Here is a 24,209-nt window from a genome sequence, read left to right on the forward strand (position 1 = left end):
GCTCAACAAAAGTTTGTGTAAATCACAGGTGGACGGTCCAGCCCAGGCTGTTAATACAATCCAAATGGAATTTCCCATTGGTGGACATGCACGTTGCTGGTAGGGGCTCTTTAGAATGTGCTTCATCTAATAATATAAGAGAAATCTGGGTAAATGACACTAATTAGGTATTAGAGAAGAACCCACTCGCTATGGTTGGACGGTTCTCCTCTTGGAAATATTTGCCCAAGGATTTCAGAACCAGAACTCTTGCAGAGCAAATCCACTGTTAGAGCAGAACCTTAGTCTGTTGTCAAGAATTCCTGGTACTGCATCTTTGGAAACAGACACAAGAAGGCATGATGTGGGCTGCATGCCTGAGTTTTATGGCTTCCTGTATGCATGTCCTGTGAAGCATCAGAAAGCCAAACAGGCAAGGGGACCTCATGCTGTCTCGACTGGCACCTACTAGCTGCCATGTTAGGGGTGATTGCTTTTTCTCCTATTGCTACCCATGTGACCCTGGGAATTTTTGGCCCTTCAAAAATGAGTTTCTGAGAGCACCTAGGTGGCTCAGGGGGTTAAGCATCTGTCTCCAGCTCAGGTCATGATCTCAGGGTCCTGGGATCGAATCCTGAGTTGGGCTCCCTGCTCAGTGGGAAGTCTGCTTCTCTTTCTCCCTCTGCCCCTGTTCATGTCTCTCTCTCTCTAGCTGAACTAACTAATAAAAATTTAAAAAAAAAAAAACGAGTTTTCAAATCCTGTAGCCTCTTCAGCTGTTTGCATTATTTAAATAAAAACAGATGTAGATGTACTTCAAAGCCAAAGGATCAACACTTTAATATTTACCATAGGGTGTGAGGACAAGGGATTGTACAAATGGCTTTCCAGAAGGAGACTGGAAATTTTTGGACCTACGTTTATGTATTTTTTCTCCCAATACCTAAAATACTCACAGGGAAGTTTATGGAAAAAAAAAAAAGTTAAATGGAACTTTAAAGTCACTGAGAAAATGTGGAAGCCAACAAAAAATATCGATAATTTGAGACGCTGTGAGATGTCAAGGTAGTGAGAATCTATGTCTTCTCTGTGTAAATACATAGATAAAAGCCAGACACAATGAGGGTACCTTGTGGAACAGGAAAGGGACATGGGGCAATGGATTAAAAATATTTATTCAATTAAATGCAAAGCGTGAGTTGCTTCTTTGTTATTGCTTTTAAGGAAGTGTGCACTCATTCCCGAGCATACAGATAGGTTTTGTACACAAAAGAATATTTCTTCCCCAGCAACTGGCCAAGAGGTGCTTTTCTGGGGAACATGATAGCATTTAGAATGTGGGGGAAGGGCTTGCAAATCCATACCTAAGTGTAAGCCTGGGGTGGTGTGCAGGGAAGGATGAAAGTGTGTGGATGACTTTCAAGGTAATATGGACACTTTCTGGTGATGTCATGGCTCAACCTCCATCTCCTAGTAGCTGGAAAGATGGTGTCCAGACTGTCTATCAACACATACACTGCAGGGGCACCTGGATGGCTGTCGGTTGAGCATCTGTCAACAGCTCAGGTCATGATCTCAGGGTCCTGGGATGGAGTCCTGTGTTGGGGGAGGGTCTCTGCTTAGTGGGGAGTCTGCTTCTCCCTCTCTCTCTGCCCCTAATCCTGATCATGCTCTCAGTCTCTCTCAAAATAAAAATAAATAAAATCTTAAAACACACACACACACACACACACACACACACACACACACGCTACAACATTACATCAGGGGAGTGATGATGATGGACAAAATTCAAGATTACCTACCATTGGCCTAGAAGTTCTAGTTGATGCAAATCTCCTTAAAAAAAAAAAAAGTCTTCTTTTTTTTTTGGTTAAATATCCATAATGTAAAACACACCATTGTAACCATTTTAAGTATGGAGGTCAGGGGTATTACGTACATTCATGTTTCTGTGCAACCATCCCTACAAACTTTATATTCTGTCTCTATGAATAGGATGGTTCTAGGGTCCTCATACAAGTAGAATCATACAAAATGAGTTCTTTTTGTGACCGGCAGTTTCACTGGGCATCACATCCTCAAGGGTCATCCATGGTGTAGCAGGTGTCAGTCCTTCCTTTTTATTGTACAATTGGACCCCAATATTCATTCATTCATCTGTGGAGGAACACATGGGTTGCACCTTGTGGCTGCGGTGTTGAATCCTGCCATGAGCATGTGTGACCCCGTATGTCTTCTAGCCCCTGCTTGAGATGGTTTGCAAATCTGTTTGTTTGTTTTTCAGATAAGTTGCTGATAGGTCATGCTGGAAATTCTCATGAAATAGGTCACCCTGAAACTTTTTAATGGAGGATAGCCCAGCACACTGGGAAGCAGGTTCTCCCATAAAACCGTGCAATAAATGGACTCCAGGGTTCAAGAGATGTCTTTAAAAACCCTTAAAGTTTTTAAGAGTGCTTGGCCTCTGCTGGTCCTTGGGGATGGTTGTTATGAGGCATCCCTAACTAGCTATTGCATTCAAAACTCTAATTAGGGGGGGTATAGCTCAGTGGTAGAGCATTTGACTGCAAAACTCTAATTAGGGAAGCATTGTGCTCTGTAGATCTCCAGAGATTTAATTCATTCTCTTTGGGCTCCTTTGTGGCAACAATGCATCACGGAAAAAGCATTTATTAAAATAAATACTGACACTTCCATAGAATGAAGTTATCTCTCAAAGCTAAGAGTTTCCCAAGTTCTTGTTTATTTAGCATAAATATGGGATGTCAGCATAGTTAGGAGTTAGGTTTTGCCCAGGGACCCTTTCCTCCTCAAAAACAGACATAGGTTATCATGTAAAATACACGATAGATGAAATGTCCATATTGCTTTGTACCAAATACATTGTTTCAGCAACTTTGAGGGATAGTCCCTCAGCTGGCCTATCGCATAATCCTAGATAGAATTCTCTTTTGTATCTCACCTTCTTGCCAGTAGATAAAACACCCACACTCTCATTGTTCCAAGCAAGGCATCCCCTGTCAGTCTCTATTTTTGGAGGTGCATCAAACATGGTAGCAGATGATTTGTACATATTCATTGATGTTATCTCCTCTGCCCACCTACTATTAAAATCGCACTTTAGTTGGCTTTCCAATGAGGAGAGATTTCCAATGTCTATGCACAGGACACGTGTGTGCTGTGCAGAGCTCATTGTCTGAAGACTTGGCTTTCTTGTGGCCCCAAATAATGAATGAAGAAAGATGGGGCTCATTTAGGTTTGTGTGTCTCTTATACCCCAACCTCCAAAGAAAAGTTGGTGAGGAATTGATGGGAAGTTCTTTGTTTTATTTTCTCATCTCTCAATTTAGGATATGTTTTGAGTGGATAAATATTCCTGGTTTATGAAAGACGTAACCAAATGGCCCATTGGGCGATGCGATGGCAAAACTGTTTATGAGTCCCTGAACTCAAAGACAGAGACTCACAATAGCATTTTGTAGAGTGGCTTACCATAGAAGGCATTCTTCATCTCTTTTAAGTTTCATTTTCTTGACAATCTCATGAGGTTGAAGTCATTTTCCTATTTTTGCAAATCAAATGCATTCATCCTGATAAGAACATATTCTCCCTTTTAATGTCTCAAAATATTACATGCACGGTTGAGATGAGTGGGTAAATAGAGATAAAATCCCTGACCTTATCCTCATCATAATTCCCTCCTATGCAGATGTCCTTTGATATAAGGCATGAGATCTATTTATTCATCTTTTGCATTTGGGTAACGGGCATTGAGTTTATTTCCGTGCCTTTTCCTTTGGTCCGTTTGGCCATACCTCAATTTGTAGACCCGGACTAATGGGTAAGAGTCTTGTTATATTTTTATTACTGGGAGACTCACTTAATCCACATGGATAACCATGGTGGTGATTTTACCCCTCCCCCTTCCAGGCGGGCTCAATATTGATTTTGTGTGGATTATGGGCCGTTGAATGCATCATTGCTCTATTTAATCATACGTAGATTCAACACCACTTTGCTTAAGAAATTGCAGATAGGCAGAATGATTACTGCCAGGCCATTTTTACTCTGTGTGTGTGTGTGTGTGTGTGTGTGTGTGTGTGTGTGTATGTGTGTGTAATTCAAGGGGAGAGAGTGGTCTTTCCAGTAGTTCTGAATAATGGAATTTTAAACTGGTGAAGGATCCTATTTATGCCTTGAAATAAGAAAAAAAAATCAATGTGTTTCTTCAACTGCATTCTTTGGGGGATAAGAATTTCCCTGTATCACTACTACTTATTAAATGCTGCATCTTATAGCTCAGGCTGAGTTAAGCTCCAGTAATAAAGGTCCCCCAAACCCCCATGTCTTAAAACAAATACTACTTATTCCAACTCTAGTCCTGGATGCTTCTTTGAGATACAAAAACTTGAATATGCACATGATAATGTTGAGGTTCTTTTGGTAAAACCAACCAGGTAGTTTGTTAGTAATGTGCCATCGTGGTGTTTGACCAAACAACCCATGGGAAAGTCATTGAGGTGCTTTGTAACTGGGGTTGGGGTATCTGGCTTGTCAGGCTCCCTGCACTCTGGTCTCTCTCTCCCTTGCCGTGGTGACACTCCAGGTGGCTCTGAGTAGATCTCTACTAGGAAGAAACACCTGTTCCCCAGCATTTCCTTTTATCACTGCTCACCCACTAGAGTAGTGAGAAGATTTTATATTTATCCTAATTCTCTCTCTGTGTATTATATAACATACTTGATTGATCTCAAGCTTAGCCACAGAGGGAATTCACAGAAAGGATCTTTTCTTTAACTCTAATATTCAACTAATGTGCATGAATTTGTGCTTTGAATTATTACAGGAGAACAAGTGCACGTAGAGGGAGACACCTGTGGACTGACATTGACAATGGGATCTGAAGACAAAAGAGGAATTTAGGGTGTGTATGCTTATTGAACAACGTGGAGTCTGAGGTCTTGGGGTTATGGGTTCCATTTCCTGCTCATCTATCAATCTCAGAAACCATTCATCACTTGGTGGTCCCTGGGCTCAAAGGGCTTGGACCCTGTGAGACAGACATCTCTGAAGCCCCAGCATCAGGCAATGATTGTGTGATCATTTATACAAGTGCGTGAGCTGAATAATGCTTGGGCGATTTCAACGAGGAAGGCAGGGGCAGGGGGCGGGGTGCGGTGCAGAACTGATCGTCAGAAAAAGAAAGATGTGGGAACCACCAGAGCTGTTTGTTTAGAAAGAATCCAGTCAAAGAAGTGAAATCAGCTTTTGAGACCTAAGGCAGGTGTTTGAAAATAACAGAAGGAGACAAAGTCAAGAATGGGAGACACATCGATGACAATTTCAAAAAGCCTTATTGAGCTAATTCCCCTTCCATGCAATGCTGATTGTAAAACCATGGCACTTAGAAGCACATAACAAATGTGGAAAGACATATAGACCTCTGAAGAAAACGAGCCTGTCCGTTAGATCATAGCATTCCTGAGAGTTAAATGAGATAATACAGCGAGGTCCTACAGCGGCTTCCACGTTGAAAGCACTCAATTAAATGGTCAGATATTATGTTCACCTGAGAATTAGGTGGTATACACAGATGCTTACAGGCAGCTGGGATTGGACAACTACTCTTGGAGAAGCACATTGTTTAAAAATCAGCCATACTGCTGGTGGTTGGAGTTTTATCTGCGACACTATGGATAGGAACACACTAACTACGCTTTTCCTTTGGGATGGCCAAATGTGCAGGCTCGCTGGCCCACGTCTCCCATTTGTCCAGGGAAAATAGGTCAAATTTCACTTTGCTCAGAGGACATGCTTTGCTTCTCACCACAGACCTGCCTGATTTAGAGCCCTAAATCAGGGCTCACATTTTTACCAAGAGCTCCCAGTGTCCATTACCGGGTGCAACTTCCAACACCTAGAGGCTTGCCATGGAATGGAAACTCAAGGGATTGTTGGCATGACTCAGTCTTTTAGCGGGTACCACGCTCTTGTACTCTGGGCCGTTCCCTCCTGGTTAAACCTCCAGATTCTGGGAATTCCTGCCGCAACAGCTTGTAAACTTGTCCTCAGGATGAAGCTTGTGTTCGGTATTGCTTGGCATCCTTGGTAACCGATTTCATGGAATTGTGTTTCTCTGGGGAGCCATCGACTTACTTGAGTGTCTGTGTTCATTTTCTAGTGTTGCCATACAAATGAACCTAAGCTGGGTGCCTTAAATAGCACACACTTATTCTCACACATTCCTTCTGCTGGTGGGAAGTTCAAGATCAAGGTGTCCACAGGGTTGGTTCCTTCCAGGGTCCATGAGGGAGGATCTGTTCCAGGCATCTCTGCAGCTTCTGGTGGCCTCCAGTGTTCCTTGGCTTTCCAAGGACATGTTCCTTGGATCTTCACACTGTCTTCTCTCTCTGTGTCCAAATATTCCATTTTTATAAGGATGCTGATCATATTAAAGTAGGACCCACCCTAATGACCTCCTTTCAACTTGGTTACCCATATAGCAGCCCTATCTGCAAAGAAGGTCACATTTTGAGGTACCAGGGGATGAGTAGACCCACACATTTTTTTTAGGGGGACAGAATTCAACCCCAACAGTGTCTTAATGAGAACATTCACACCACACATGCAAACCTGTTCATTATGATGGCATTGGTTAGCCAACTTGCCATTCTATAGAATGCGTCTCCTATGAGTTGTGTGTGTGTTGCAGAGTTAGTAGAAAGAGAACACAGCATGAATATTGAACATTACTTTGCGGGGAGATGAGACAGCATCTCCTTGCCCAGCCTGCACCTGGCCATTGGTTTAGGTGTGCGAGGAACTCAAGAGCACTATGGGTGTTCCCTTCTTCTCTCTGCCAAGTCCTTCTGAAGGGAAGCTTTTAGAGGTTGCTCGTGTAAGGCTCAGAGGAGGGTCTTTACTCCCAGTCTTCCTATGGGAGTCTCAAGAATGCTGTAAAATGCTGGTTTCATTGTACCCGTCAACAAGAATGCTGTGTGATGTTCACGTGATTCCACATGAGGAATGCATGGTTCTTCTTTCTTTCATACCCGTGTCTCTCTGACCAAGGGGCTCTGAGCAACCGAAACAGCAATTTGAGCTCCTCTTAAGCAGGGGTATCAATGAATCTGGAGCCCCTGTGCCGGCAGGATTCACAAGGGCATTCCATATTCTCTCTAACAGTGATTGGATATGTTCTTTTTCTCCCAGGTGGAATGTACATCAAACCAAGTAGATTAAGATACCAGCCAGTGGCCACCCTTCCAAGCTGAACCTACTGGTGACAGCTATCTCCAGAGCTCATTGTTTTCTGTGCATGGCCATACTAATATTGACTTTTGTGGTTGTAACTCAGAAGGGATGAGGCCTTGGTAAGATGTATTGATCATGTGAAATGCTGGATGATGGTGTGCCCCCAGGTGTGCTCCTGGAGGAGGCCTCCAGGTGTGCCCCCAGCTATGCTCCCAAGGGAGGCCTCCAAGCACACAAGAGCTGGGAACTCATCGCCATGAAATGCAGTAGGCGATGTGGCATGTAACAAAGGCTCGCGCACTTTCCTGCCAGTGCAGTCACCAACATGAAGACATTCATGACATGGCGAGGCTCTTGAGCTGGTGGAGGGAGGTATATCTGGCAACGGGTCACCTTTCTAGAAGGAGTTCTGAGCCCTGGGTTGGTTGGAATAATGAATATACCTGGGGACCTCCTGTGGGAGCAGAGCTGGAGATCTCTTCTGGGAACACAGCTGGGAGACCACCCTGGGAGCACACCTGGAGGCCTCCTCTGGGAGCACCCTGGGAGACCTCCCCTAGGACCACAGTTGGAGACATTCTCTGGGAGCACACCTGGGGTCCTTCCCTGGGACCATAGCTGGAGACCTCCCCTGGGCACACAGTTGGAGACCTCCCTAGCAGAGCACTCAGAATGACCAATACCCTTAGCAAAGTTGATTTGGAAGTGGGTTTTGGACTTAAGGAGGCAAGAGATGAGGAACTTAAGATAATGGTCAGGTCACACACATGACAAAGACACTGTATTGACTTTGCTCAGCCCATGTTGACCTCAGACCCTCACAGCAACTCCAGTGGTTTCAACCATGAAGATTGGAACAACCACAATATGATGGTTCTGAGTTTAAATCAGAGTTTGGAAGAGCCATGTGAAACAGCTAGCTTCCCCAATGCTAAATAAAACAGCTCATATATAGCTTGTAAAGAGGTATTTATAGGCTAGCTCAAATCTCCCATGAGCCTTGGGGTTTCAGATTTTGAAATATCTACATTTGCATTTCAGTATGGCCTGGGAGGTGTGATCTACCCTAATTCCCAAGGTGCCAAGACAGGAATGCTCAGAGGGGTCCTGGCTGGCATTACAGGCAGGCAGAAGCTAGTGTCCTCTTCCTTCTCTCTTCCTAGTGGATTACGTGAATCCCCAGATTAAAAAGGGAGTAAAATCAAATACTAAGCTGCCATTTTCCATGGGGAGTGAAAATCTGAACCACTTCATAAAACCTTACTTTCCATAAACCCTATAACTCCTTCTCCTGAGTCTTCCAAGAATATTAAAAGGAATTTTAATTCAGATTTTGGAAATAGAGAGACCGCAGATACTCTATGTATCTCATACTGTTGGCTATTAATACCTCTAAGGGAGCTTCAATTTCCATTTGAAAAAAGGCTTAGAATTGAAGAAAATAATAGTCTGGAGGTCTCCCTTGCCAAATAAAAAGAGGGCTGTATTAATTGTCTATATAATTCCAGGAAAGGGATTTTTATTTCATTTCTCCCACGCCCCCTCCCCCCTCCCCAGTAACATTTTTCCCTCATGAAGCCAACTTCCCCTCATTTTGTTTTTCATTTCTTGCTCGATTAACCCTAAAAGTTTATTGTTTTCACCTTTCCAAGGTACGAACTTGGATTTTGCAACCCCTGGTGGTCAATTCTCTCCTGGCGATCTTTATGAGTGTGGGCTGCGTTTCACGTCCTTTTGGGTTCTCAAGATGTTCCTTGCAGTTCGACTGGGCTCTGCTTCCCCCAGCAGCAACTTTGATGGGGGAGGGGAGGATATGTGGAGCATCTGGATCTCATTTTTTAATTTAAATTCAATTTAATCAATATAGAGTATATTATTAGTTTCAGAGATAGAATTCAGAGATTCATCAGATGCATGTAACACCCAGTGCTCATTCCATCAAATGCCATCCTTCAAGTCCATCACCCAGTTACACCACACCACACTCACCTCCCCTCCAGCAACCCTGTTTGTTTCCTAGAGTTTTGGGTTTTTTTTTAAAGATTTTTTATTTATTTATTTGACAGAGAGAGAATGAGAGAGGAAGCCTGAGCGGGGGAAGGGTCAGAGGGAGAGGCAGACTCCCTGCTGAGTAGGGAGCCCAACGTGGGACTCCAACCTGGGAATCTGGGATCACGACCCAAGCCGAAGGCAGATGCTCAACCAACTGAGCCACTAGATGCCCAGTTTGTTTCCTGGAGTTAAGAGTGTCTTATGGTTTCTTTCCCTCTCTGATGACTTTCCTTTTGGTTCTCCCTCCCTTCCCCTGTGTTCCGTTTTGTTTCTTACATTCCACATGAGTGAAATCATATGATATTTGGCTTTCTCTAACTTATTTCACTTAGAGTAATACCCTCTAGTTCCATCCACACCATTGCAAGTGGCAAGATTTCATTCTTTCTGATGGCGGATAACATGCCATTGTCTACAAATACTACCTCTCCTTTATATCCATCTATTTGTCGTGGGATGTCAGGGTTCTGAATTTGGAAACAAGAGCATCTTTCTGTTCACTTTTCTAAAAACACAAGGGAACCGGCCCATATCTGTGCTGAAGACAATGGGGTTGAGGCAACAAAGGGAATTCATTCTGGAGAGACCCCAGCCAAGGACGACGGAGGGTCGCGTTTCCATCACCTTCCCTCTTGTGGATGCCTCATTGGCCCAACCGAAATTGCCTTACTTGCACATATGGGTTGGAAAAAAATATATGTGGGGCTCAGCAGGGTTATTCTACAAGACTTGCCAGAAAATTGGAGAAAGGGAAAAGGAAGTGCGAGGCCAGATGTCAGCATCAAAGGCGTTGTGGCTTCGGGCGACACCAACAAATTGAGGAGGACCAGTCTGTGTCTGGTTATTTAAATTATGCCTCTGTCCGTCCTGTTAGTCCAGGACCTAGGGCCAAACTTCAAAGTCAGATGGATATTTTATCCACGACAACTTGGACAGATGTATTGGGAAATGACCAGAAAGGCTAATTTCTAAAGCTTTCTAAGTGAGAAAGAGCATAAAATGTGACTCTCTCTAAAGGCTGAAACCCTGTATGAAATGATAGTCTCTAAAATGGCAAAAATTTGGCAATCTGTTCTCTGTTTCCTGGAATTTAGACAGTTTAGTATCAGAAGCATTTTCTTTCTTTCTTTCTTTCTTTCTTTCTTTCTTTCTTTCTTTCTTTCTTTCTTCTTTCTTTCTTTTTTCCATAAGAAAGGCTACCTTGTAGAAAATAACACAGTATGATTTGATGTATTGAAAATCTTCCGATTATGTAGAAATCGGTTTTGAAATTTTACTTTTTAATGCACTCAGCGCTCTTTGAAACTTTCTGCAGAAATTCTTTCCTTCAGCTTTAAAAAAAAAAACAACAAAAAAACTACATTTCGAAAAAAAAATAGGAAATTAGCCATCGGCTATATTATTTTGTGTATGGTAAAAGCTACAAGCTCATTACGTGCAGACTGAAACTTTCTCTGGATGAACACGGTTACCTTTGCTCCCAGAATTGAAAGAGGGGGGGAAAAACCCAGCTAATGGAAGGTTATTTCACACGGGGACACAATATTAGAAAACAGAACCATAGGGAAATTAGAAATTTATAATCAAAATGATTTCTCTTTAAACGGTCATGATGGAAACATAATGAAGCTTTGCTCTTTAGGAAAATGGCATTTATTATTAAAGACCCATTTTAATGGGGTTCTTCTATAGTCCTTTCTCCTCCTTTTAATGCCGAGTTGCCCAGATGCGTATCACCAATATGAAAAGTGCTAGTTTGTGCTAATGTGCAGACTAAATATTCTTTAGGATGGGACCTTTGTACTTGTGCAAAAATTCTTCCTGAAACTGGAAAGACCAAGACCCTATAAAGACAGGTTGGCTTGGGAGGTGGAGGGTGCTCAGAGAATTCAAGATTCTTGGTGGATGCAATATTGCTAGATGTCGAGGCATCCCACACAACGTGGAACATTGCCCTTCTAAATGAAATGGTGGTTCCCCCAATAAAAAAGGTACTAAGGTGTTAAATGAAGTTAAATTCCACCAAAATTTTGTCTATGCTTTGTGTGTGTACACAAACACACAAACGCACACAATTTCTTCTGAACCATCTCTATCTAGAAGTATCTAGAAGTATCTAGAAGACATGGTACCCTCTCCCTCCCAAATACCTCAATGTATTTTGTAGAACAAGGACATGCTCTCAAATAACCACATAATTGAAATCAAGACATGCAGCATGAGTACAAGTTTACAAGATGTCCTGGTATTCGCACATGCATGAGACCCAGGACTTCTGTGCTTTGGATGAACCCATGGACCTCAGACTTTTCTCCAATTCAACCAAGAGCCTTGGTGCTTTGAGCCAGAAAGAGTGTCCTCCTACTGGACTTGAACATCCATCTCTTCACAATGAAGTTGCAGAAAGTACCATGTCTGTGTGTCTCAGGTCCTCTCCGGATTCAAAGGGCTAAGTAGGGCCACATAGGTTTCCTTGTGCTGTCAGCCCTATCCAGCCTGGACATCACCCCAGTCATGGAAATGGGTTTGCTTAAGATTGACCTCTAGGTGGGTCATCCTAGCATGGCAGTACCACCAGAGTCTTGCTTGACCCCAGAGTGGTGTTTGACCCCATGATCTGCCTCCTGGAGTATTTCAGGGTCTCCATTTCCCTGCACCTAAGCGTGTCCTCAACAGTTGTTCTTGGGAGACAATGAGGAAGCTTCATTCCAGCAAGAGTTTAGGTGAAAAAGTTTGTCATGGGAGGAAGAAAAAACCTGCCCATCAGCTAGCATTTCAACCAGTGGTTGGGTTCCAAATCATCCTGGAGGACTCTTTGCTTTGGCTTAATTGCTCTGTGTAATTTTATTCTCCAGGCATCCCAGGGAATATTAGGAGGTCACACTAGGAAAGCAGTCAGCAGTCAACAGTATACATCAAAAGAGAAAAAACCACACCTTTTCAAACCTATCCAATAATCCCATATAACTGAATGAGAAAAGCACATTCTCCATCATTGCTTATGCAGAAATGTATCTAAACCTTAACAGGGCTCTTCTCAAACCCATGAACGTGCAACATTTTAAGGCATTTCTATTATATCTAGATATCTAGATGACTAATTTTATATGTATCCCTCCATTTTCTATATAGAATCCTGCCCTTATTATCCTCTTGGTTTTATATGATAATGAAGGAACAAATGACCACACAAAACATTTTTCTTCCCATTTTCCCAGGAATACCCATTCTAATTAGAAATTGAGCCTAATGCTTTTGGTTATTCCTGATTGTTCAAAATGGATCTCTCTCATGTCTCATTCATTTTCAGCAATCAGCAAATGTTGAATGAATGAGAAATCCATTCGAATATGATTTCTTTGAGGATGAATCACCTTAAAATTTTACAGATGTTAAATTTAGATTTAAGGATGACAGGATTATGTAGGATATTTGTAGTTCTCATTTCCGTTTAATGTTTTTTTGTCTTGTCTTATTTTGTTTTGTTCTGCATGAAAGAGTACTTAATGATTTAAATAAAATGTTTTGTTTCTGTCACTGGTAGGTCTTGCATTAGGTTTTGGGTTAAAGCAGTAGGATTTGGGGAGGTCTAGTGTCTAACATTAAGAAAATAATCGAATGCACATGATGAGGGATATAAGTATTTTGAAAGCATAACTTATTAAGGAAGAAATGGGGAGCCTAATAGAATAATGAATTAGACATTTTTGTAATTATAATGAATAGCTTATTTGTGTGAACAGGCAGAAGTTTGATGATAGACCTTTTTGTAGCATAAAAAATACAACTCTGCATTTTCCAAGTCTCATATTTCAAAATAAACAGACTTAGTTAATTTCCCGGGGGAATGTTTCCAATTGAGTGACAAAGCATGCATGAAATGGAATGATATAGGGTTAGACTTTAAATATCAGGACTGTCTGACATGCCAATGATTATTTTGAAGACCTAATTGCCGTTAGGTTAGATTTCTAACTGAAGTATTGATCCGCATGATAGCCATCTGTATTCCTGGCTTGGTTATGATGTAAGGAATAAATTTCTATGCTGCCCCAAATCCAAGGGGCAGAAGATATGCACAAGACTTATTTAAGTAAGTGAGCAACACCATATTTATGTATGTGCCTATTTGATGGTATGAATGTAAGTATTGTAAGGATTCGGAGGAGAAAGCGGCTGCTGTGGTCTTCAGCCAAGGCCAGAGGGAGAGATCCGGACATGAGTCTGGGCACTGAGTGAAGGTAACACCTGAACACAGTACAGGAAGCACAGTGAAGAGTAAAGCAGGAAGGTGATCAGCAGAGATGTGTGCTACAATGGGCCTGGGCCAATGGGGAGGAATTTTATGGGAAGCTCTGTAATGGCCATGCCCCCAATTTAGGAGGTCTGTGCACATAAAGTTTATGAGTATGGGATGTATGGATTTGGAAGATAGACTCTATGACATGATTTCTATCGGTGAATGTATGGACATGAGTTTTGGAGAAAGGGAGAGATGGGATGAGAGATTAATCAGGAGGAACTGGATCATGTGACTCTGGAGGAGGAGGGGTCCCACAGTTGGTGAGACCTGGGAGACCCGGGAACATTGATGGTGTCATTCAATCCAAGTCCAAAGGCGTGGGAATCAGGGGACCAATGGTGCCAATCTGAGTCCAAGGGCAGAAGAAGATGAGATGACATATCCCAGCTCAATGGTGAGACATAAAAAAAGAAGAGTGTGGACAAATTCTCCTTTCTCAACGTTGTTCTAGTCAAGCCCTCAACTGATTAGATGAGGCTCACCCACACTGGGGCAGGAAATCTGCTTCCGATGCCAATTTCACCCACAAACACCCTCCCAGACACACGTGGAGGTAGTGTTTAATCTGGGCACTCCCCTTGGCCAGTCAAGGTGACGCATAAAATGAATCATCATGAATGTGTTGTAAATATTACCCATAAGTGTCCACCATATATCACTTTACAGAGAGTCTTCTACCTTGCTTCACAGATCCTTCCCATGAAGAAAATAAAGAGTTGGGTCCATTCTACAGAAGCACAAATTGAAACAGAGGTGTCATAGCAGAAGCGAATAAGTAGGTGGACCTATTGCTCTACATTTATTATTGATTAATTTCTTTGGGGGAACTCTTAAGTTACTGCCTTGAATTAGGATGAGGCTGTGTTGGTGAATGTTCGCACATCCTTCTCATCTGAACAGCTGTGGCATGTATCTCGATCTAATGCCGATTTAGACCTGTAATAAATTATGTCTCATGACCGTGTTTTAGATGGCCACTCTAAAGTTTCAGTGGAAACACAGAAAGGAAGTTAAACCATGCATCTGGAAAGTAGTGTGGACACTGGCTGGCCTGAGCCTCATAATTGATCAAAGAAAATGAAGCCTGGATTGTGGGTGGTGTGAGCCCAAGCTCACAGAGGAAATTCAGGGCAGGGATGGTTGTAGAAATCTAGGCTCTATGTCTTGGTCCAAGGACAGTGTTGAATGATGGCTCCCCCAAATATCCCAGAACCTATAAATGGGAACTTATTTGGAAATAGGGTCTTTGCAGACATATTTCTCAAGATGAGATCTTCCTGGATTAGGCCCTAAATCCAATGGCAGGTGTCCCTGTGAGAGAAATAAGAGGAGACACAGACACAGAGGAGTCAAGTGAAGACAGAGACAGAGATGGGAGGGATGAGGCCACCAGCCCAGGGATGCCTGGAGCCCTTGAAGCTGGAAGGGACAGGAAGGACCCTCTCCTGGAGCTTTGGGAGGGAGCACAGTTCTGAGCCCCCTGGATCTCAGCAGCCCTGCCCCACCTAGATCTCAGGGGTCCTGCCCCGCCTGGATCTCAGTGGCCCTGCCCCGCCTGGATCTCAGACTTCTGGTCTCCAGAGCTGGGGGAGGATGAGTTTCTGTGGTTTCAAACCAGTCAGTTCACGGTTCTTTGTTATGGCAACCCCCAGAAAGGAATAGAGTCTGTCTCAGGCTGTTTGTTTTCTGTGGTTCCCAGAGCAAGGATATAGCACTTCTGTTGGATGAATTCCTTGTACCATATTACCAGGCACCCACACTGTCACTGGGACAAAGCCCATGTCCCCGGTCAACGGTACTGAGAAGAATGACGAATGAGTGCCATGCCTAACGGCAATCTCTGATTTTCTCCTGTGCCCCATTTGCAGAATTCAGAGTGGCGTTTTCATATTCTCTCCCACAAGACGGGCCGTTTGGAATGATGACGGGAGGTAGAGTGCTCCTAAAGTGATCACAGAAATGCTACAAATCCTTGGCATCAGTGATATTATGATGTGTTTTTCTGACCTTCTCATCCCCTGCCAGGACTGAGTCAGAGACGTTGGAAACACGTCCTGGAGGTCAGCTGTCACGGGGAGTCTGCTGTTTGCCACAAACTGCCTCTTTGAAATATGTTAGTGCAACCAAAACATAGCTGTTTGAAAAGGTCAATAAGTAGTTATTTTCTTATTTTTTTGCAGGATGCAGAAAGCATCAGTATTGTGGGATTCTCTTTCTTTCAGTATTGAGTTCTGTAAACCACAGAAAAGTTGGATGAATACATAAATTGTACCCTTCAAAGGATGGTTAAAAAACATAGCCATGTTTTATTTTATACTTTTTGTATTTTTAATTTAAATTCAATTGAGTTAACGTGGAATGTATTATTAGTTTCAGAGGTAGAGTTCAATGATTCATCAGATGCATTTAACACCCAGTGCTCATGTGCATCCCTCAGTTACCCCATCCCCCACCAACCTCCCCTCCAGCAACCCTCAGTTTGTGTCATACAGTTAAGAGTCTCTCACAGGTTTGTTTCCCTCTCTGATGACTTCCCATTCAGTTTACCCTCCCTTCCCCCCTCACCCTACCCCCCCACCCCCTCACCCCAATTCTCTTTTGTTTCTCAAATTCCTCTGATCAAGGACATCATTTGATAATTGTCTTTCTCTGATTGACTTATTATGCTCAGCATAATACCCTCTAGTTCCATTCATAGCATTGCAAATGGCAAGATTTCATTCTTCCTGATGGCTAAGTAATAATCCATTGTGTATCAGGACCATGTTTTCTTTATCCATTCATCTGTTGGTGGACATCTAGGTTCTTTCCATAGTTTGGCTATTGTGGGCATTGCTGCTATAAACATTCAGATGCATGTGCCCCTTTGGATCCCTTCTTTTGTATCTTTAGGGTAAATACCCAGTAGTGCGGTTGCTGGGTCGTAGGGTAGCTCTATTTTCAACTTCTTGAGGAGCCTCCATGCTGTCTTCCAAAAATACAAAGACTCACTTCACAACATCTGTATCCAGTTTTGCTGAATTCAAAATTAAAATGTTATTTTATTGAATATAAAATGTGCTTCATTAGTAAACGTTTCCGAGTAGCAAAGAAACATGTCTCTGAAGCGAACACGCAGATGTCACCATCTCTGAGATTGAGTTTCATAGGGTCCTTCTAATCCCGGGTAATTTGTGGGGACGGGATCAAGGACTCTGGCTATGTCAAGGTCACTCTGTGGAAGTCATACACCTGGAGGGGGGTGCCTGGGTGGCTCCGTGGGTTAAGCGTCTGCCTTCAGCTCAGGTCATTGTTGGGTCCATGGTCAAACGAGCGAAACTGATACAAAGCGGAGGTCAAGCAAAGCTTTATTTCGCGCCGAGCATCAAGAATCAAACTGACCGGCCAGGGTCGTCTCTTACAAAGAGGTGGCCCCTCCCAGTCTCATAGACTAACTTTTATAGAGCAAAGGGCATGTGGTTGAGCCTGGCCACTCACAGGTGGTCAATTGAATTACAATTCACCCATAGTAGCTATTTGACCTAGCCTATCACTCTGGTCAGAATTGGCGCCCAAAAGGCAGGGTCCACATTCCTGGGTGGTTAGGGAGGTGCTTTCCTGATTGGAAGTCTCCACCTGGCTTGACTCATCCTTGTATTCTGGGCTCTGTTACCTCCCCCTGACCTGACACGTCTTGGTATACGGGCTCTGTTATCAGGGGCTGGTCAGTCATATTTTACTGGTTTCCCAGACTTGTTTCTAAGTAAGTTCCTCGGGGGGAGGGGGGCAGGATCAATCTAAGTTTATTGCATAAACAACAAAATGGCTCGCTCTGGCTAAGCAGGCCCTTACAGTCATGATCTCAGGGTTCTGGGATCCAGCCCCACATCGGGCTCCCAGCTCAGTGGAGAGTCTGCTCCTCCCTCTGCCTCTGCCTCTCCCCCTGCTTGTGCGCTCTCTCTGTCTCTGAGATGAATAGACAAAATATTTAAAAAAAAGAATCATACAGATTGAGCAGAGGGGGAACAAGGGGGAAAGGCTTTAATGGGGTTCCCTGTATGGGAGGCAGTTTGCATGGGGTATTGCCTTCCCTCCTTTGTGTGTAAGCCTGTTCTCCTGATTTTGCAGAACGAATCCTGGAAGCACGATTGCTGGGTCGTAGGTTATGCAGGTTCACATTTAATCAAGAATGCCACCTTTTTTTTTTTTTTCCTAATGTGAAGCCAACAGGATTCCAGTCACTAATTCCTTGGCCTTTCACCGAAAGGGAGTGTCCCTATCTGTGAAGTTCCTGCAGAGGGGTAAGACTAGCAAACAGGGGCTTTGATTTAATTTCCTTTCATTATTAAAGAAAGTTTCTGATTGTTGTTCATCTGGTTTCTTTTCACTTTGTTTACTTGGGCTGCCTTCACGTCTCGGCCGACGGGGGCCCTGAAAAGGAACCACTGGGAAGCAGACATTACTGTTGTATCCCCGGTTTGGAAATGCAGATTTAGAGAGGTTTTCCCTTCCTGCATTGGTCACCCTCTGTACCCACGTAGCATGAACCTCATCTTTGGGGTGTGAGGACAAAGGTCAATGCACTGGCTGATGCCTGCCTAATTGCAAGGTAGGGGGTCAGGTCACGACAGCCCTGTGCTTTAGCACCTAGCACTGTGGACCCAGACATCCTTAGGCTGGGCTTCGTTGGCCTGGGGGACGGATGTTCAGAGCTGGATGCTGGCACACAGGGGAGTTGCCCGGCATTGGATTTGGGGAACATGGCACCCTTGGCCATTGGTCCCTTTCTCCCTCTGCTGCATGAACATCCTTCTGTCTCCCTCTGGTCTGTGTTGGCCCCCGGTTTGCTCAATCAATTCCTGTCTACCAGTTGTCAAAGCATCAGATGCTAGGCTGGTTCTGTGTCCTAGAAACGAGCTAAGGAGGCATGCTCCCTCCCATAGAAGGAGAGGTCCGACCTCTACCTAGAAAACTGGGTGTCGTTCCTCTTGAAACTTCATGTTCCTTGCACTCAGGGTGAATGGGGGGCCTTGTCTTTGGAGGGGACCAAACAAAGCCTGTTTTCCCTCAGGCTTCATGATATTTTCTTCAGAAAGTTGTGGAGCCCGATTTCAAAAGAATGCAGATGAGGGTGTTGCCTTTGATCTCACTGCGGTGCCGTCTCAGGTAAATTCCGCTTTTCCACTCCCTTAATGGGTCCTGTCATGCTTGACAGGTGTCAGATGGCCTCAACCATTATTTATGAGGAGGCGTTTGGCATGGTGGTTCATTCAAACAAAGCCTAGGCATTTTTTTTTAATCCTCCTTTACAAGGTAGAAGTTCTTGTCCCATGTTTCAGCCTCCTGAGATGGCCCTAGAATGTGATGACAGAGATGGGAACCCATCCAGAACTTTGCAGGAAGAAATCTCCCCGCCAGCATCCAGGGTACGACTCCCAACATGATTTCCATCTACCGCATGGGAACATTGGGTTCCCGTAAGATTCAAGAACTTTCTCCAGCTCCCACATCTAGCAAGAGGCAGAAGCAACATGTATTCAAGTTGGAGTTCAGGTTTTGACCAGCGCACAAAGCTAGCCATATATTTTTTTGGTATACTATATACTAAGTTTTATAGGTTTATAATTATATATAAATGCAATAATAAATTATATACATATAAACATATAAAATTAAATATGTACATATATACATGTGTAAAACCATCCAGAGAATGATATTAAGTACACCAAATCATGGTAAGGGTAAAATTATACCAGTTTAATTCTGTTATAGTCATCTCGAGTAATAATGGGATAATGAGAAAAATAGAGCCTACGATTATGTACTGCATGAATAAAGTGATTGAAATTTATTCCCAACACCAGATTTTTTTTTTTTTTGCTTTGTTTTTTGACGTGTGTCACGTATTCTGAGAAGTACAATAGATGGTATGGATAAAATGCGGTTAAAAAGTCTGTGTATGACATATATGAAACTTTTTGCAAATTGTGAACTGGAACATGTACTCACGTAGATATGTAAGCTTTTTTAATAGAAAATAGAACAATCTGAAACTGTTTATTCCCAGATGTCTAGGTTTAGTAATTAAAGCTTCTTAACTTGAAAGAAAAGGGCGATATATCTGAGAAAAAGTTATATGTCAGAAATTCACGTATTACCATGAAGTGTGTAAGAGCACATGCTCTAAATTTATAATATAATATAATATAATATAATATAATATAATATAATATATCTCTAATACAGGCTACATCTAATACAGTATATCTCATAATATTATATATCTAATATAAGATAATACAATATCTATAATAAAATACAATGTATCTCTAATACAATATATCTCTAAAATAAGATACAATGTCTCTAATATAATGTAACACAATCTATCTGTAGTATAACATGTAATATAAAAGATATCAAATGTAGAATTTCCTTATTTTTCTTCCATATGTTAGAAAACCAAACGTTTAAGCTGTGAGCAGATGCTCTAAGACCACTATAATATACAACATGTAACACACAGTATGTAATATAAGACATATCACATACAGAGTATATGGAGGCCAGGAAAGGGATTTCCCCTACAGCGGCCAGGCCAGAAGCAATCAGCTTTGTTGACACCTAGATTTTAGACTAGTGAGACTTCTGACCACTAGAACTCTAGATGCATAAAGAACTGGGTTTTTTTAAACCTCTGTGTTAGTGGTAATTTGTTACAGCAGCCATGGGAAACTCATGCAAGTGTGACACCTTCTCTGCTTCGGAGAAATTTCCTATATTCCTTTATGTCTTTGTGCGACGTACATCAGTTGAACTCTTACCATGATGGTCAACAGCCGATAGATAAAAATTTGCCCTTTCCAGGCAGGACACGTAAAACAGACCCCCTCCTTTGAGCATGAGGTGGGGCATAACCAAGAGAGCTAACAAGTTCTAAGGCACCAGGGAACGGAACCAGAACCCACCAGACAAACAAGGATTGGTGGATTGATTGCGTGCTCTCTGGGGAAGAGCGCGTGTGTCCGGGTGCTGGTGGGCATATCATGTACTGAATGGTGGTCCCATGATGGTATGTTTCATTTTCTCAGGAGTTTCAGGCTGCCCTGGATCGATTTGGTGATTTGGCTCTGGGACATTTTTCTCCCCCCAAAAGGATAAGCAAAGACCAGAACAAGGTGGCTTCCCTCTGATTCAATGAAAGGGTGGAGTCATCTTGGCTCTACCATTGAAGGTCCGGTGACCACCTGTAATACACTCTTGAACTCTGGATTCATTGACCATTGACCCTGTGAAAGTGAATGATGGCAGGTGCGGGCATGCTCCATTTGAAGGTGAGATGAAGGACATTTGAGTGGAGGAGGGTTGAGTAGAGAAGGACATCCGTCTACTGGGCAGGGATCACACAACTGTCACAAACGGCAACCTTTGGGAAACCGACACCAAGCACCGCCATGCCCGTGCTCAAAATGGGGCTGGTACTTGCGTGCTGGGGAAATTACTGTAAAGATTTAACACTTTAAGTGTTTTGGAATATCTTTAATATTTTAAATCCAACTTCCTGCAGGAGTATGACATGATTGATGGAGACGGTAATTAAAGCCGCCGGTACAACCGTGACATTTCAGAAGAAGCTCTTAGTACAATCAGTGGATGTGTTCTGTGCTAAGTGGTTTCATTTCCTTGTATCTTTTTGAGCCTCGATTTCATTAGACTGATCTTCTTCTCTTATTAGGAAAGAAAATTTTCTCAGAAACGTGGTATATAAAAATGTAAAATATGGGATGCTTTTTAACACAATATGTTTATAGACACTGAATGATTGATTAGATGGCATGCAAAATCATATGAAATTGTGGAAATACGTATATGAAAAACAATGGCTCTGCATACTATCATTTTGGCAAAATTCTCAAAACTAAAAACCACAGGATGTGGTAGGAGGATAGCTCATTTTCCTCATTTGACTGAAAACAGAAACTTAAATCTCTTTGTTACTATCTTAACAAACCTCCTTTTCCAATGGTGCCCCATATGTTATAGTGAATGTCCACAAAAGATACATATTTTCTTGAGTTTATGATGACAGATTGCTGTGGACTGAATTGTGTCCCCTCCCCATAACCGATGTATTGCAGTCTTTACTCCCAGGACCTGGAGGTGGGATCTTTAAAAGGGGGATTAAGGTAAAATGAGGTCATTAGGGTGGGTCCTGATCCCATAGGGGGTCCTTATAAGAAGAGAAGATGAGAACAGTGTAGAGATTCCTTAAGAAATGAAAAATAGAGCTTCCCTATGACCCTGCAATTGCACTACTGGGTATTTACCCCAAAGATACAGATGTAGTGAAAAGAAGGGCCATCTGTACCCCAATGTTTATAGCAGCAATGGCCACGTTCGCCAAACTGTGGAAAGAACCAAGATGCCCTTCAACGGACGAATGGATAAAGAAGATGGGGTCCATATACACTATGGAGTATTATGCCTCCATCAGAAAGGACGAATACCCAGCTTTTGTAGCAACATGGACGGGACTGGAAGAGATTATGCTGAGTGAAATAAGTCAAGCAGATAGAGTGAATTATCATATAGTTGCACTTACTTGTGGAGCATAAGGAATAACATGGAGTACATGGGGAGATGGAGAGGAGAAGGGAGTTGAGGGAAATTGGAAGGGGAGGTGAACCATGAGAGACTATGGACTCTGAAAAACAACCTGAGGGTTTTGAAGGGGCGGGGTGGGAGGTTGGGTGAGCCTGGTGGTGTGTTTGTGGAGGGCATGCATTACATGGAGTACTGGGTGTGGCGCAAAAACAATGAATTCTGGAACACTGAAAAGAAATTACATTAAAAAAAAAAGTTAAACCAAAAAAAAAAAAAAAAGAAAGAAAAAAAGACAAGGAGAAGAGGACACAGACATGCACAGAGGGACAACCGTGTGAGGACACAGGGAGGAGACAGTATCTACATGGCAAGGACAGAGGTCTCATGAGGAACCCACCTTGGGCCCCATCTGGATCTTGGACTCCCAGCCTCAGCCCTGCCTGGATCTCAGACACCCACCAAAATATGAAGAATGACCCTCCCCCCAATAACAGACCATCAGGAATACTTCTTCTCTTTTTTTTTTTTTTTTTAATATTTCAATCTTTCAGGTTCGGAACTTTGAAAACACAGCAGCACATTCTAAACTGAGGCTGAGGTAATGGGGATTAGTCATTCCTACTGTGTTATTTATTGTTCATTTTCCACTCTAGTGCTTCCATAACTCACCACCTTTTTTTTTTTTTTCCTCTTTCTCTTAACCGGACAAAAATCAAAGCCATCTAAATTTTAGAAAAAGCAAAGATAGTAATGGTGAGGAACGCAGGGCATATTCTTAAATTTGAAAAGCAGAAACGGTATTGGGAGTTGAGCAGAGGCTGTGAAAATCTACTTTATAAAAGCTTTCCAGTTCAGGATTCGCCATATACATCAATGGTTTTACAATTGAATTACTGAGATTCAAATAAACGCATTTCCTAGAGGAGAAAGAGCGTAGAGCTTGAAGTCAAAATATCTCAATTCAGATCTTGGCTTCATCTATCCCCACCTGGGAATTTGGACATGGTGGGTAACTTCTCTTGGCTTCCATGCCATCGACTCTGAAATAAAGACTTATATCTGCTCGACACAGTGGTAACAAAGATTTAGTGAGATGAGGGAAATGTGAGTGATTCGTACAGTAAACACCTGAGAAATGGCAGGCATTTTCTTTAATGCAGCACCCTACATCCCCCAGACCGTGTGTTCTCTGTGCATCTGTTCCTTTAACATATGTTTAGCCAAACTCCAGCATCTGTCCAATATTTTTACTGGCTTTGTATCACAATACCCACCCACCCACCCAGCCACACACTACACATGCACAACCAAAGGGTGAGATGTTTCCAATTCCTTTAAAAGTTGTACGGGAACTATGAACTTGTAACCAATCTTTGGACATGTATGGACCAGAATACTGAGAGTTTACCTAATGTTGGTTGCATAAGTCAATGAAAGCAAAAGTGACCTCCCACAGCACAGAACTTTCCAACTCCAAGAGTCAACACTTCTGAGGTTGGGAAGTGCTGCTTTAAAGGATGCATGTAATATTGAGTGGTTGGTGAATTAATGAATGAGTCACTGGATACCCACTCAATTTAAATATTCTGTGCACAACAGAGTGAGATGTTCGAGATGCTGCTGATTCCAAATTTTGTAAGACATTGAACATGCCCTCAAGAGGCATACAGTTTACCAGAAGATAACTTTGTGTCCTCACTGGGAGTTTTGTTTTGCTTCAGAGAATGAGGAAGGCAGACACAAGATATGTAGCTGGACTAACATAGGTCAGCACCCAAAGCTACGAGTTGAAATTGGTGGGCACAAAGAACCTGTTGTTTTTATCACACATTATCTAGGAAGTGCCATGGAACGTTTGAGTGTCCCATGGCGTATCCAAGAGTTTTAGAAGAGATTCAAGATTCTCCTGGTAGTCCGATGGAGTCCATATTGGCTATCCCCTTCTATCTAGATCTCTCTTGGGATGAGTCTTTTGCCTTCAGCTTCTAGATACTGGATAAAGATTCTGAACTAGTGCTTGGACCAGTGTATG

Source organism: Martes martes (assembly GCF_963455335.1).
Source record: "Martes martes genome assembly, chromosome: X".
Lineage (NCBI taxonomy): Eukaryota > Metazoa > Chordata > Mammalia > Carnivora > Mustelidae > Martes > Martes martes.